We start from the raw sequence: 16503 nt of genomic DNA, 5'->3' as shown, positions 1-16503 counted from the left end.
AGTAATGCTTAACACTTGTTGAAATTTGTAGCAATTTACAAGTTGAAGTTAAGCCGACATATATTATTTAACACTTGTGGAAATTTGTAGCAATTTACAAGTAGATTACTATTTGGCACTTGTTATAACTTAGGAAAAGTATACAAAGTTAAGATTAAACTAGTATATGTTTATCCTTGTTGAAATTTATAAACAATTTACAGAACAAGTACTTGCTGAAGTAAATCGTCAAGTGGCATAACCGAGATGTGTCACCCCGAGAAGATTGCACAAAGAAGGAAAAGTACATAAGACATGCAAAATATTCTAAGTATATAATTATGCAGAAGCAATGAAGAGAAGACAAGAGTACAAGCACTTAGAAAAGAAAAGTTGCATTAACATTCACCAAGAAAGGGGCACATCGGCCGTACAAGAGCTTACATTGTCTAAAAAAAGAAAAAAACAATACAAAAGACAAGACAGGAAAAACATGAAAATTAAGGTTCATCAGCATCAACAACAACTTGGGTTTGGACCTCGGAAGGTTCTGGAAGAGCCACCTCGGCCGCCTTTTCCATTGCAAGTTCTGCATCAATCTGGGCAAGGGATTCATCAATACTTTTGTCGGCTACAGGAACGTCAAAGGATGCCTGCTCAGGGGTAGTTTCCTTGACAACCACATCACCCTCTTCATCTTGAGTCAAGTCCAGGACTTGCTCAGTTGAAGGAAGGGACTTGGACGCAGTAACCTCCTTTGCTTTTCTCACCAAGGCATCATCATCTTCCTTATCTCCAGATTCTGAGTCTTCATCGGACTGAGCTGGTGGAGGAGGTGGAGGAAATGGAAAAGGAATATCATCGGCATTCCTCAGAGGCGAATCATCAGGGATATTTAGTTTTTTCAGAAGAGACATCCAACCAAGGGTGAAACCCTTGTTGCATGCCTGCTTCACTTGAAGTTCATAGGCTTCAGTGACGTCGGCCATACCTTAAGTGTACGCCTTTTCGTCAGCCTCTCTGATTTCGGCATCCTTAGTGGCCAGAGCCTCCTGAAGCTCCTTTTCGGCCTGGGCCATTTTTTCCTCTGCTTCTCTCTTCTGAGACTCAACCACTTTTCTGATGGCTTCAGTAGCCTCAGCCTTCTCTTCGACATTGGTCTGGGCTTTTATTGCAGCCTCGGCTTGGTCCTCCAATTTTTTCATTTCTGATTGAAGACCTTTGTTGGTCTTTTGGAGGGAAGAGAACTCCCTCTTCATCCCAACAAGCCTTTCCCGATTCTCAAAAGACTGCATTGAGAAAGAATGGGCATGCTGGATGGCCTGAAAGAAAACAGAGGTGTTAGAGAATATTCAAAGTATGAAATAAAGAGAAAGAAAGAAGAAAATTACCAAAAGTAAAACATTTACCTGAACGGAGTGTTGAAGCATTAGAGCATAGTTCTCATACTCACTATACTGGGCGTTTCGCTCCAGATCGCCTGGAAGAAGCAGAGCGGTACTGAGTGCGACGTTGACGTTTATATCATCGGCACTATCGCTTACCATGACAGGCTTGTCTTCCAAAGTAATTGTGGGGGCCCAGCGGGCATCGAGCTTTTTTGATCCTGAAGTTATTGCAGAAGAAGACCTCAACTTTTTTGGTTATTGGGATTCTAGTGGTTGAGACTCAGAGCGCCTCTTCCCAGCAGAAGGCTGAGATTTATCACTCTCAGCCAACTTTGAAATAGACAGAGTGTCTTCAGACTCAACCTGAGCTACCTTGGCCTTTGGTTGAGCCTTTTTTATTCTTTTTGGCTTCGGTGGAGGAAGGGTTTGTGTTGGTTGCTCATCAACAGATGATGGAATACTGGCCAGAAGATCTTTTACAACAGGCTTAGGGTGACCCATCTCGGCAGAAAAGACAAGTCGTCGCCAACGTTTTCGTTCTGATATTGGGACCAGGTATGGAGTCGAAGCTGATGGCTGATCAGCTGGATCAGATGTTGATCCTTGATCTGTTCGTGATATGGATACAGTCAATGGAGTTATAGCAGAGGGTGGAGAAAGGCTTTTCTTCTTCCTTTTGGGAACGTCGGGCAAAGTTGACTTGTATGATGGAATGAAATTGAGAAGCACAGATGCTTTCCTTTTATGGACTAGTAAGTCCAGAAGTTTCTTCAAGTCCTCACTAGGGACAAAGGATTGGCAAAAATTTTTCGGTGGCTGACGAACAGCTGCAAGAAGAACAGACGTCAGAAACAGACAAAGTATTTAAGACTTTGAAAGAAAACAGGCAAAGCTGAATATTGGGCTCTTACCCTTGCCCTCTAAAACTGATCGGGGAAGAGGGTAGAGATGGATGTCCTCGTCTGGAGCAAACTCCCCATTTCCTGAGGTAATGAGATAGTCATCTCCAGCCCCCCCTTGTTGGAGTCTGGGAGGTCGGCTACGATTTTGAATTCTGTAGACCTCGGCTTAAGGTAATAAATGTAGCATTTTTCTTTCAAATTAAGGGCACACATGGTATAGCAATACTGGATATCGACTAGGGTGATCCTAGCGTTTTCCTGTTTAGCTAAGGCTATAGCACCAAAGATCACTCGATAGGAGTTGATTGCCAGTTGCATGGGGTTCAACTTATAATAGTAAAGAATCTCGCGAAAAAGAATGTTGAGTAGGAGTCGGAGTCCGCACTCAGTAAAAGCTACAATGGGAAAGGGCATGGAGTTTTTTGTAAGCATGATGGAGTCATCATCCCCAGCCAGCCTCAGATGGACATCGGCAGGGATGGAGAACTCTTGCCTAAAGTACTCAAGTTTGGTCGGTGTATCTACTCTATGTCTCCACATACCCATGATATCGGCCTGAATTAGAAAGGTTGAAATTCAGAAAGAAGATGTTTCTTATTGATGGGACCTCGGCAAAACCTAGGTTTGGGCTGGTACAGAAATTTGTAAGGAATATTTCAGTTTTTCCCTAAATCGTAGGTTCTACAAACAAATCCCAAACCTAAAACTATGAAGATGAAGATCAAAGGCACAGGTTTGGAAAAGACACAAAAAACAGAAAGCAAGAATGGAATTTTAGAATTAAAAACAGAGATGGTTTATCAAGAGCATAAAGAATACAAAAAATACAGGGTCAAGATTAGTGACAAATATGCAGGGAAATAGTGAAACAATGCGTGTGTTCAAGATATGGGCAAGGGCAAAATCATGGGAAGGACACAGTTAGGTGTATGAATCGCAAATTAAAAGTTTCAACAGATGTAGCAAAGGCAACAAGTAATGAAGAATATCAACAGAATTGAAAATGAAAGGAACAGTAGCTTACCAGAAAAGAGTGAAGCCGGTATGAAGATTGCCGAAGTCCGACGATGGTTGCAGGAGTAACAGAGTAGCGAAAGCTTCACCAGAAAGACGAACGAAGACAACTGTAGAGCTTGGAACTTGAGCAATGGCGGATTCGAAAGAAAGAGTTTAGAGAGAGAAAAAGCAAGAGAAATCAGATGCAAAAGTAGAAAAATGAAGAAAGGGGGAAAGGTTTTATCAAAAATGAAAACGGCGGCAAAAAATAATCAATACGCCTAGAAGAACGTATACGTCAGACAGCGCACGTGAGAAAGAGACAGCTTATGGGCATCTCACAGGTACGAACCAGTAAGAAAGAAACGCGTGGTTAAAAACGGTTGAATTATGGTGTATGACAGCTCATACGCATGGAAGGGTTCTTGAAATTCTTGTTCTTCAATAAAAGGATATCGGCCAAAATAATGATCTCGGCTGAGATACTGAAAACCGACGTACTGGAAAAACGGAATAGGTTCCATCACCTTAGAATGCCGAGGTAATAGAACCTAGGGGGCAGTTGTGGGGATATATTTTTTGAGTACCAACACGTGGCAAGGTGACGCCGACATGTCAGCCGTGGTGCCACGTGTCCTGGTCGTGACGCCGAGGTGATCTTGGCAAGTTTAAGGTTATTCCCGAAGATATCGGAATCCGAGATAAGAGGATAAAAGATAAGGGACAAGAGTCCTAGAATAAAGAGGAGATTTAGCCAAGATAAGGATAAAGCTCTTAGAGAGTTTATCTTTATCTCTTGAGGAGTCCAAAGTAAGTACTGAATTGGAGTCCATAGAAGTGAGGCTTCTAGTGGGACTAGGATTAAGTAAACTATAAAAGAGAGGCACCCCCGTGGGTCTAAGGTACGCAATTTATGCTTTTGATACTCAAGCTTATGAGTTTAGCACTTGATTCATCTTTGAGAGATATACTGACTTGATCGTCGGAGTGCCCTCGGGTGGACGAACCACCGCCGGAATCTTCTCTTTCTGTTGCAGGTCAGTCAAGTGCCATCTATTCTGTTGGTGCTCTCTAGCTGGTTACTAAGCGGGCAGTGTGGTCAGAAAATCACCCACACAATAAGGGTTAAACTACCAAAAACATTAGGAAATTGATTTCAGACGTCTTGTGAGTTGCTCGAAAAAGTCAACAAAACAACATTTGACAACAATATTTTAAAAATGTCACTAATAAATGCAAACAAAACAATTTGAGCCAAAAAATTATTTTTCTTACGCAAATTTTGGTCTCAAAAGTATATTGTACCAGTTTCATAGCTAAAATCAAAATACACTTTTGATAATTAAATTATTTTGTCCTGGATTATTTATCTTTAAAATCTTAATTTGTTGTACCACTACGAGAATTAACACTTTTGCCGACCAAAAAATTGGTCGCTAAAAGCCCATTTTTGGTCGGCAAAAGTTATCCGCGACTAATTTTTTTGGTCGCTACTTTGGTCGCCAATTGAGGGTCGATAAAAGTAATTCGCGACTAAAATTTTGGTTGGTCGGCAAAAGTTGAATTTGTCGACTAAATTTTTGGTCACTAAATATTTAATTACCGCGACTAATTCATTTTGTCGCTAAAACACTTTGGTCGCAAAAAGTGATATTTTTCCGACCAAATATCTTAGTCGCCAATTGACACATTTTGCGACCAAAAAATTTGGTCGCTAATTATCACATTCAATGACCAAAAAGTTTGGTCGCCAATTGTGACATTCCATGACCAAAAAATTTGGTTGCCATTTGTTACTTTTCGCGACCAAACCTTTTGGTCGGCAAAAGTGAGTTTCCACGACCAAGAGCCGTTTTGGTCGGCAATAGATGTATTTTTTGCGACCAAAACTCTTGGCCGGCAATTGTCATTTTTTGTAAAAAAAAATTATTTATTTCTCGCGACTAATAAATTGGTCGCCAAAGCAGAAAAGCAATACACCTGTAATTCCTAATAATTCATTCAATCCATAATAAACCTATATTTTTAAAGCATCATTCAAATCAACTAAATCATTAACATTTGACACAATACAACTATTCTAAGTTTTCATTCACAAGGCACATCCATCTAGCATAACAATTTGAAACATAACTATTTGTTATCCATGCGCAACTATCAACAAATGAAAAAAAAATATATTCTAGTCCAAATGAACAAAAATCAATCATATTAGTGAAACCAATCAGTGCACTATGCTTGAAATTGTGAATCAGCTTGATGGATTTGATCTTTAGATATCTCTGTAAATCTCAAGCTCGAGCTTACCAGATTCAATCTTTGCTTGGTCCAAAAGCTCATTAATTAGTGAAACCAGCGCTCTTCCACTGCCCTGTGCAGTTCTGACATAGTCTTGTTGAGTTACATCCAGATATGTGTCCATTAGCATCTGTAACATTCCTGTTGAATAAACATATATACAGACATCACTCAACAACCCCACTTTCTTTGTTTATTTTTAAATAATTTTTTAATGTTTTCCCTAAAGCAATGTATTTAAATGACTTAAAATGCTAAAGGACAATAACAAAAACTTACCAAGAACACCATTCATTGGGGTTCTGATCTCATGGGACACAGTAGCAAGGAACTACGGAGGATTGAAATTCAATTAGAACCATGTAGACATATTAGGTGAAGCCTAACAAAATTTCAATACATGAACTACAACTATCAAATACCTGTGATTTAGCAACATCAGCTTCCTCTGCTCGTTTCTTCAGCTCCATCATCTCATGGTAATCATCCTCAATTTTGGCTATTCGATTCACTGTTGCGTTGATTATATGCCCAAGAAGCAATGCAATTACGAGGATACCAATTGAAATCATCATCGCAAACCATTTAGTTTCTCATACCATTGGTTTTTGTTTGAATCTGCTTCAAGAACAAACTTAGTTGTAAGTCCATTTTATCACTTTGAATCTCAACCTAAGAACTCGCATTGACCCTTCTAAAATACACAGTAACAGATAGGATTAAATAGATCACCTGCAACGCATCTCATGTTTTCTGAGCGGGTCACCAAAGTTAAGTGTACTAACATGTTATAACCTATCATTTGATATATTCAAGCCATACATGCTGATAGGGTGCGAAAAGTTGGTGGTATCATACACATTCACAAGTATGGTTTGTTTGCTTGCAAGTTGTTGAAGCAATTTCTCCACATTTGATTCGATATTGAAGACTCCGCCAAGGTACCCGCTTGGCAGTAGTGAAACATTAAATGAAGTTCTTATCTAATTCAATCTTTCTAATCTTGTCTGCATCCTGAAATTTCTAGCCGCACTCATTATTTATAGCTAAGACAGTACATTAACTCAATTAATTCTATTTTACTTTGCGATGACCTCTAAATTTGTTTTATATTTTTTAAATACAATTTATTTTATGAATAGGATCAGTTATACAATTGTCATCATTGTATATTTATTTATTTCTTCTCTTCTCTATTCCCCCTTAAGGAGCTAATGACAAGTTTGATTTTTGGGCAGACAACATACCCATCAGTTGCTTGAATCCTCTCACTTGATGTTGCATTTGAGGGGAGATCTATCTTGTAGACAGCAAAAGTCAATATGACTCCCAAGCGATTTGATTTGAGTAACCTGAAAGGAGCAGTGAGAACCCCTTTTCCTAATTCTCTTGCGCGCAGCACATTTTGCACAATCTTCCTGTTGGTACACAAGTTCAAGACACAAGACATTCTAAACATCACTAGAGGTCCCATTCATCAAGAGGCAGCATTGGAGCATAACTAAACCCAGCTTAAAAACAAACATGGAGCTCTCTTGAGATAGTTCAGTGAAAGTTTGCTCTGTTTCCAGTTTTAGTAAAGCATCTTGAGGTGGAGATTTAGCCTTTGGTTTACAGAATATAAGTACATTTGAGTGGTAGACTACTAAAAGGAACAATCAACCAAAAGAAATTGAGTCTAGCATGAAGACAAATTATATATTTAAAAAGCATGGTCAACCCTTTAATAATTACCTAATAAGTTCATAAACTTCAATAATTAATAAGTTTTAAATTTGGTATTGTGGTAAACGATTAATAATTCAATTTGTAAGAGAATAATTTGTGTTGATAGACTGTTAGTGAAGCAAAAAGACAAAAGTTTGATTTTCAAGATAATTTTTACACATTTCTAAACACTTTTACATATTTCTATACACTTTTACCAATTTCAATACACTTTTTACACATCTACCAACATTAATGACAACCCTATGGGCAGTCGTTAACATTTTCCATTGAAGTGAATGAAAACGTGCAGTCTTTAGTTGCAGTTGTCCATTGAAGTGAATGAAAACGTGCTTACCATACCCAGGCACCAGTGTATAATTTTGATATAATATAACAGTGACCATGTAATCAACAAAGAGAGAGAGAGAGAGAGAGAGAGAATGTCAAAAAGGGGTTAAGAATTACCCGCAACCAAATTAGCTAATCCAACAGTGTTTAAAGCCAAACACCCGGGAATAGGGATAAGACTTAATTTTTGACAAACCCACAAGCATATAATTAGTTTTTGACCATTGTCGGGTATCAATTATGTAGTCCTATAACCCCAAAAAAACACTAGCAAACAAACTTGCGAACCCGAAAAACCCAGTTGGCAATGCGGTCAGTTTAAATTTGTATACTCAAAAAGACTCAAAATTTTCAACCCTAGTCACTAGATCCCCATAACCAATTCCAGTCACCACTACGAGGATATAAACATACAAACATATATACATACATATATATATATATATATACACATAATCAAAGTGATAAGAAAGGAGGAGGAGAGTATACCAGTGCAGATCCAGTCGCCGATACGGGGGAGCCATTTAGAATCGGCGGGGGTTTTGGTGTCAACGAGAAGGCGGGGCTGCTTATATCGGTTGCAGAAGGACCTGAAGGCATAGTTGCGGTTCCTGCATCCACCGCACTCCCAATCCCCTTCTCTCCCTTCTCTTCCCATCTTCTCTGTAACTCTCTCTCTCTCTCTCTCTCTCTCTCTCTCTCTCTCTGAGGATTCAGGGCCACAGGATTTTGGCCTTTGCCTCCCCTTCCTCCACGACCACCTGACCCAGATCGACCTCCAATAGGTGTATAAACCTTCGAATCAGCCATACCACCACCAACTCCATACGATTAAGCCGTTAGGGTAGAAACTGTTAGGGTAGAAGCTGTTAGAGTATACCAGAGAAGATTTAGGGCAGAAGCTGTTAGGGTTGAAGTTTCCTCTTGGATAAGATCACACGGGATCAGAAACTCCCGATCCACACTAGACATGGAAGCCTTCATACGATTAAGCTCCTCTCTTCACTCCTCAAAGGGCTTCGACTGAGTAACTCGCCGAAACGGATCCCCTTGTGCAACCTCCACCGAAGCTAACCCCAACGATGCAACCCCTTTCTCTCTTTCATTCATCGCGATAATATCACTCATCAACCCTTCCATAGATTGCACAAAGGAAGAAGGGTTCAAATCGGCCTCACATACACAAAGGCTACTCACTGGATTTGCCTTTTCTTATTTTATATTTTTTTTGTTTTCCAGGTACAAAACCACGTCGTTTTTTGATTGGCGACCAAATTTTTTTGATCGCCAAAAAATTTCATTTCCCCCCTCCTGGTTGTTCAAATTTCCCTCCCAAACTTTTGGTGACCAAAAGACCAAATTAGTCGCAGAAAAAGTACCTTCGCTGACAAACTTTTTTAGTCGCCAAATCTCAATCAATGGCGACTAATATATTAGTCGCTAAAAATACAAATTTGGTGACTAATTTTTTTTGGCTGCGGAAAATAAGTTTTTGGCGACCAAATTTGTGGTCGCCAAAAAATATGTGACCTTCCACGACCAAATTTGTAGTTGGTCGGGAAAAGTATACCACTTTCTGCGACCAACTCATTTTTTGGTCGCCAAAATATAACCTTCTGCGACCAATAATATTTGGTGGCCAAAAACAATGATCATTCGCAACTAATTAATATTTGGTCGCTAAATGTCATTTTTTTGCGACTAAAATTTTTTTGATCGGCAAAAGTGGTTGCCAAATGTGTAAATTCTTGTAGTGTACCCCGTTGATAAAAACAAACTTACTTAGATGGTAAGATAGAAATAATTTTTAGACTAAAATCTTAAAACACCATACCGCCACCACCGCCATCGATGCCTCCACGGCTTCGACCACCACCACCCTACTATCTCCTCTCACCACCATACCAAAATTGTCACTAATACAATCACTAACAAATTTTGTTGGGTGAATACACAAACACATTAATTCTGAAGTCATGATCAAATATAAAAGGAGGTATGTTTTACAGTAAATAAAAAATTATTTGTCTCATAGAAACTCTTGCCTCTTAACTAGTTTTGCTGAATACGCATTGTACCTAGCTAAACTTTACTATCAAGATTTTTTTTCACCTTGATGGAGAAGTTTTTGAAATATTGTTTAGTGGTGAGTTTGCCTATTTTTGATGTAGCTCTTGCGAAAACTCTTAGAGTTTGTTTAGGATGTGGGTTGACTTTTTGGCCTTTCGGCTTTTTGGCTATTTTAGCCTGGGACAAAAAAGCCTCGTTTGGGATGAATTTTTTAGCTTTTTTGATTTTTGTGAGAGAAAAAATATAATGATTATGAGTTGGATGTGATGTTTTGTTTTATTGGATTAAAAAACTTGTTTTGCTTCTTTGTGACTATTTTAGTCAAAAAGACTAGGGCTTTTTCTCTCTTAGGCTACATTTGGGACACAACAATCAATATATTTGGTATAATTTCTATTTATAATTATAAATTTTAATTTGTTGAAAACTGTACCAAATAAATCTAATATATCGTTTTCTTTGGGGAGGGTGTATCTTTGATAAGAGTAAAGTTAATTGAGAAATTGGTCATGCACGTGTGGGGATTGAGAGAGACATTGATTGAATTATATCGTTTTCTTTAAGTGCTTTAAATGAAGAATTTGACCAAAAGATTTCAAATTAACCATTGATATCTCCAACTTTCTGTTGGGTTATAAGGATCTCTTTGTATACAGATTACAGAGTTTTCATGATGTCCAATAGATTTACCTTGTAAACTCCCTTTGCTTCTGGTATGTTTAGAAGATGAGTCACTGATATGCACTTTGGTACTCTTTGATAACTTTCATAGGGTATTCCAAATCAATTACCTGTTTCAGTATGGCCATGGCTTGTTGAAGGAAGTAAGAGAAAAGGAATGGAGATGAGAGGGAGGGGATAATGCACACTGGAGGAGAAGGAAGAAAGTAGGGGAAGGAAAAAAAAGAAAAAAAAAAGAAAAAGCGGGAAAAAAATTATTTCAGTTTGTTTTGGCAACATTTGTCAAACATGCTTAAATTGGTGTCTGTCATGCACGCTCCGTTAAATTTAACAGAATTTGTTACCTTTACGCTTCATACCAAATTATAAAAGAATTATGTGTATATTTTTTAAATACGAAAAAATGATGTGCTTTTATATTAAACCACGAGAACATAAAATGTAATTAACTCAAAAAATAATGACAAATTCAAAACAAATTTTCGTTACTTTCTTCTTTCACCTAGGCCTTTGGTCACCGGCCATGTTAAAAGTATAATTGGCTATCACACAAGTCATTTTGAAAAGATTCTAGCTCTAGCTACAATGGTTTTGAATTTCCAAATGTCACAAAAGAACAATAAAAGTCCAGGGTTTCAGAATTTGGGCCTACATTTATATTGAGAATTTGAATATGTGGTGGAGATTGGATGAATGTATTATGGGATTTGTAAAAAAAATGTGAATCAATATTAACATTTCTGAATTCTTATCTTTTTATTTTAGTTATGGATGAGTTGATAAGAAATATTCAAGATGATATGTCATAATGTCTATTTTTTACAGATGATATCATATTAGTGGATGAGACTAAAGAAGAAGTTAACACTAAGCTGGAGATTTGGAGATAAACACTTCAATCTAAAGGATTTAAGGTAAGCAGAACTAAGACAGAGAATAAGGAGTGTAATTTTAGTAACAATAATAATGGAAACAGATGAGAAATGAAGATTGAGAACCACGAACTACTTAAGAGTAAACATTTTCGTTATTTATGATCAATTATCACAACAGCTGGGAAGATTAGAACACGCGTGATTCATAGAATTAAGGCGGGGTGGCTTAAGTGGAAAAGTGCATCTGGAGTATTGTGCGATAAACGAGTACTCACTAGACTAAAAGGAAAGTTCTATAGAATAACTATTAGACCAGCAATGTTGTATGGGACAGAATGCTGGGCACCTAAGAAACAACATATAAATAAGATTAGTGTTATTGAGATGAAGATACTAAGATGAATATGTGGCACAGTTAGAAAAGACAGAATTAAAAATGAATCGATTCGTGAATAAGTAGGAGTAGTATCGATAAAAGATAAGTTGAGAAAGAATAGATTAAGATAGTTTGATCATATACAACAGAAACCAGCAAAAATAGTAGTGAAAAGATATAATACAGTGACGATAGATGAAAGTGTTAAGAAAATAGGTAAACCTAAATTGACGTGAACTAGTGTAGTAAATAGATATATGAATTTTCTTATTTTGACTAACTAAATAAGGTTTGATAGAATTGAGTGGAGAAGAAAAATTCATGTAATCGACCCCATTTAATAAAACTTAATCCTTGATTTGGGTTGAGTTGAGTCATTTTCCACATAAAATTTATAAATTTGTAATATTACTGACAAAAGAAATCACACAATACATATTGAGCCAACCATGCCAAATAATACAATGAGGTTTGGTTAACATCTACCCTTTCATCACTACATTTTTGGCTACATATGACTCAGCCCCCCATTCATGGCTCTTAAGTAATTTGTTCAAATGGATAAACCAAAAACTATAATGAATAATCTTCTTACGCTAAACTATTACATAATAATTTGTTTGTTTTCACTCAAAATAATTAAATTTCTTTTTTTTCGAATTCTGATATTGTGAAAATCAAAAGTCAACTTAAAATATATTTCGCCATTCCAACATATAAGGGTTTAAACTATCAAAACACATTAGGAGAAGGATTTCAGACATCTTGTGAGTTGTTTAAAAAAGTCAATAAAACAACATTTAACAACAATATTTTAAAAATGTCACTATTAAATGCGAACAAAACAATTTTGAGCGAAAAAATTGTTTTTCTTATGCAAATTTGGGTCTGAAAAGTATATTATTCATTATTAAATGACCAATTTCATTGCTAAAATTACAATACACTTTTGACAATTAAAATATTTCGTTCCAAATTTTTTTTCTTTGAAATGTTAATTTGTTATGCGCTATTGATAAAAACAAACTTAGGTGGTAAAATAGAAATAATTTTTAGACTAAGATCTTAAAACACCATACAGCCACCACCGCCATAGATGCCTCCACTACAACAAAAAGCACTTTTGGCGACCAAAACTGCATTTTTCGTGGCTGAAAGTAGTAGAATTGGCGACTAAAATGGAATTACCCGCCAAAATTGATCACTTTTGCCGACTAAAAGAGTTTAGTCGCCAAATATAAGGGTATTAGCGACTAAAAGGCAGTTTAGTCGCCGAATGTAGGGGTTTTAACGACTAAAGGTTGTTTAGTAGCCAAAAGTCACTATTTTTGGCGACTTAAAATGATTTAGTAGCCAAAAGTGATGGCTTTGGTGACTAAACGGCAGTTTGGTCGCCGATTATAGGTGTTTTGCCGACTACAAACAGTTTAGTCGCTGAAAGTGAAGCTTTTTGGCTACAAAACAAAATTAGTAGCTAAAGGTCAAGAATTGCCGACTAAAATGCAGTTTAGTCGCCCAAAGTAGAGGTTTTGGCAACTAAAATTCAGTTTAGTCGCCAAAAGTGCTATCCTTAGGCGGGATTTAATTCTTTTAGCGACAGAAAACAAATTAGTAGCCAAAAAATGGAGAATTGGCGACTAAAATTCAGATTTAGTCGCCAAAAGTGCTATCCTATTTTTTTTAGTAAATAATTTATTTTTTACATAAAATATATTAAATAAAAATAATTATTTTTATATATATAATTTTGTATTAATACCAGTCAATATAGTATATAAATAATAAATGTTGCATTAATATTCATGTGATGTTGTAGTGGCATAGTGGGGAGAAAGTGTTGGTAAAGGTTGACAATGTTGGGATGTTGCAGGTTCGAAACTTGGGACTAGTAGAGGCAAATTTTTTTTTTTTCTAAAAAATGGTTTTGGCGACTAAAGTTTGTGGTCGCCAAAAGGTATACTTTTTGGGGACGAAAATTTAGTCGGCAAATGTTTAAATAATAAAAAAAAAAATCAGTATTGGCGACTAAAAGTTTAGTCGCGAAATGTATAATTTCCAAAAATGGAATTGCATTTGGCGACAAATTCTTTCGTCGCTGAAGACCTGTATATTGCCGACTAACAGTTTTTTAGTCGCCAAAGGTATTCGTGACCATGTATTCGCGACAAAACCGGCGACTAAAAGTTTTTGTCAGGGAAAGTAAAAATTCGACATTTGGTGACTAAAAGAGGACTTTTGGCGACTAAAAATTTAGTCGCCAAAGGTGTTTTTTCTTGTAATGCTCCATGACTTCGACCACCACCACCCTAGTATCTCCTCTCACCACCACACCAAGACTGCCACTAATACAATCACTAACAAATTTTATTGGGTGGATACACTAACACATTAATTCTGAAGTCACAATCAAACATAAAAGAAAGTATGTTTTACAGTTGAAAAAAAAAATTATTTGTCACATAGAAACTCTTGCCTTTAAACTAGATTTGATGAATACACATTGTACCTACCTAAAACTACTATCAAGATTTTTTTTCCCCTTGATAGAGATGTTTTTGAAATATTGTTTAGTGCGACGTTTGCCTATTTTTCATGTAGCTCTTGCGAAAACTCTTAGGCTACATTTGGGACACAACAATCAATATATTTGGTATAATTTTTATTTATAATTATAAATTTTAATTTGTTAAAACTGTACCACATAAGTCTAGTATATCGTTTTCTTTGGGAAGGGTGTATCTATGATAGGAGAAAAGTTAATTGAGACATTGGTCATGCACGTTTCGGGATTGCGAGAGACATTCACTACAACATTTTCTTAGTTTAGCGACATTTGAAAATGTCACAAAATTATTAATTTAATGACATTTTTTAATCTTATGGCATTTTGAACAAGTGCCATTTATATCCGTGCCACGATAGATACTAGTGTCACGGTAGATACTTGCAAGTGCCACTACACTATTATGGTTAAAAACTTTCAATGACATTTTGATGTCATGGTAGATATTATTTGTGGCACTATCAAGCGCCATTAAAAAAAGAGTTAGCGACATGTATAAGTGTCATTACACCATCAAGACTAAAACCTTTCGGTGACACTTTAATGTCATAGTAGGCACTTTTCGTGATGCTATCAAGTGTCATTTGTGACGATAATTCGTTGTAGAACAATATGATCCACTCTTGCGGAGATTCGAACCGCCAACCTCCTACACCATAAACCTTATACACCACACTCTTCCCACTATACCTCTATAGCACCACACAATTATATATGCAACATATATATTATTTATATAGTGCATACATCCATATTAATATAAAAGTATATGTATAAACATAATTATTTTATTGTACATAATTTATGTAAAATAAACTATTTACTAGCAAAATAAAAAAAGACTACTTTTAGCGACTAAAAATATTTTTTAGTCGCCAATTCTATACTTTTGGCTACTAATTATTTTTTAGTTACTAAAAAACTTAACTTTTGTCGACCAAAATCGGATTTGGTCGCCGAAGATGCACTTTCAGCTACTAAAATTTTGGTTGCCAAAAAATTTAATTCCCGCCGTAGGATTTTAGTTCTCCCGAGCTAAAAATGACCACTTTTGGCAACTAAACTTATTTTTTAGTCGCCAATTGTAGACTTTTGCTAAAAAACATTTGGTCACCAAAAGCTTTACTTTTGGCTATTAAAATTTTTTTAGTCGATAAAACCCATATAATCAGCACCAAACTTATTTTTAGTCGCCAATTGTAGACTTTTGGCTGCTACATTTTTTTAGTTGCCAAAAAGCTTTACTTTGGGCTACTAAAAATCTTTTAGTCACTAAAACCCATATAATCAACGACCAAACTTAGTTTTAGTCGCCAATTGTAGACTTTTGACTACTAAAATTGTTTAGTCGCCAAAAAGCTTTACTTTTGGCTACTAATGTTGTTTTGGTCGCTGAAAGCTATATTTTCAACGACCAAAATTTTTTTGGTCAGGAAATTTAGTCGCCGAATGTGCTTTTTCCTGTAGAGTATATTGAGTTTAATTTATTTATTTTTAATCATTTACTGCATTTTAAAATTTTAGAAAATATATTGGCATTTTTTGTTTTTTCAAAAATGCCATTATAAGCTTGGAAAGTTTTTGGCTTAGTGGCATTTCTCAAAATGCTATAAAATATTTGTTTATGACACTTTTCACCTAAGTGCCATAAAAAGTAATTTGCACCTACCTAGTGTCCTGACATTTCTTAAAAAATGCTATTGCTAATAAAGTTTAGTGGCATCTGTTGGTAAATGTCACGAACATAATTTTTAGTGTCATTATTTTATAAAATGCCATAAAATTGATGTGACATTTCTTTATTGAAATGCCACTAGAGCCTTATATGTTTGTGGTTCTGTGGCATTTTTCTAAAATATTTAATGCCAATTTTTATTTTTGTGACATTTTCTAAAAACATGCTACTAGTGTAGTGTCACTGAAGTGTAAATTTGTTGTAGTGACATTTTTGTTGTAGCGAAATGACACTTTTTTTAATTGAAATGCCACTAGAGCCTTGTATGGTTGTGGCTTTATGACATTTTTTTAAAAAATGCTACAAAATATTCTTTTTGTGACATTTTTTAAGAACATGTCACTAATATGGTGTCACTAAAAAATTATAATACACTTTTGACAATTAAAATATTCCGTTCCAAATTTTTTATCTTTGAAATGTTAATTTGTTATGCGCTATTGATAAAAACAAACAAACTTAGGTGGTATTTTTAGACTAAGATCTTAAAACACCATACGGCCACCACCGCCATAGATGCCTCCATGACTTCAACCACCACCACCCTACTATCTCCTCTCACCATCACACCAAGACTGCCAC

General features: G+C 36.1%; 1 long non-coding RNA gene across 1 annotated transcript; it reads right to left on the bottom strand.

Moving 5' to 3' along the window:
- Positions 1 to 5835: 5835 nt before the first annotated feature.
- Positions 5836 to 6504, bottom strand: LOC114306152 (uncharacterized). The gene is made up of 3 exons (XR_003644574.2): positions 6296 to 6504; positions 5986 to 6181; positions 5836 to 5894 (listed from the first exon to the last, which is right to left on the bottom strand). It is a non-coding gene; the product is annotated as an uncharacterized LOC114306152 (long non-coding RNA).
- Between the last annotated feature and the right edge of the window lie 9999 nt (positions 6505 to 16503).

This window comes from Camellia sinensis, chromosome 3 (genome assembly GCF_055761805.1).
Source record: "Camellia sinensis isolate YWXY chromosome 3, ASM5576180v1, whole genome shotgun sequence".
NCBI classification, from domain to species: Eukaryota; Viridiplantae; Streptophyta; class Magnoliopsida; order Ericales; family Theaceae; genus Camellia; species Camellia sinensis.
This window is presented reverse-complemented; position numbering and strand designations above follow the sequence as displayed.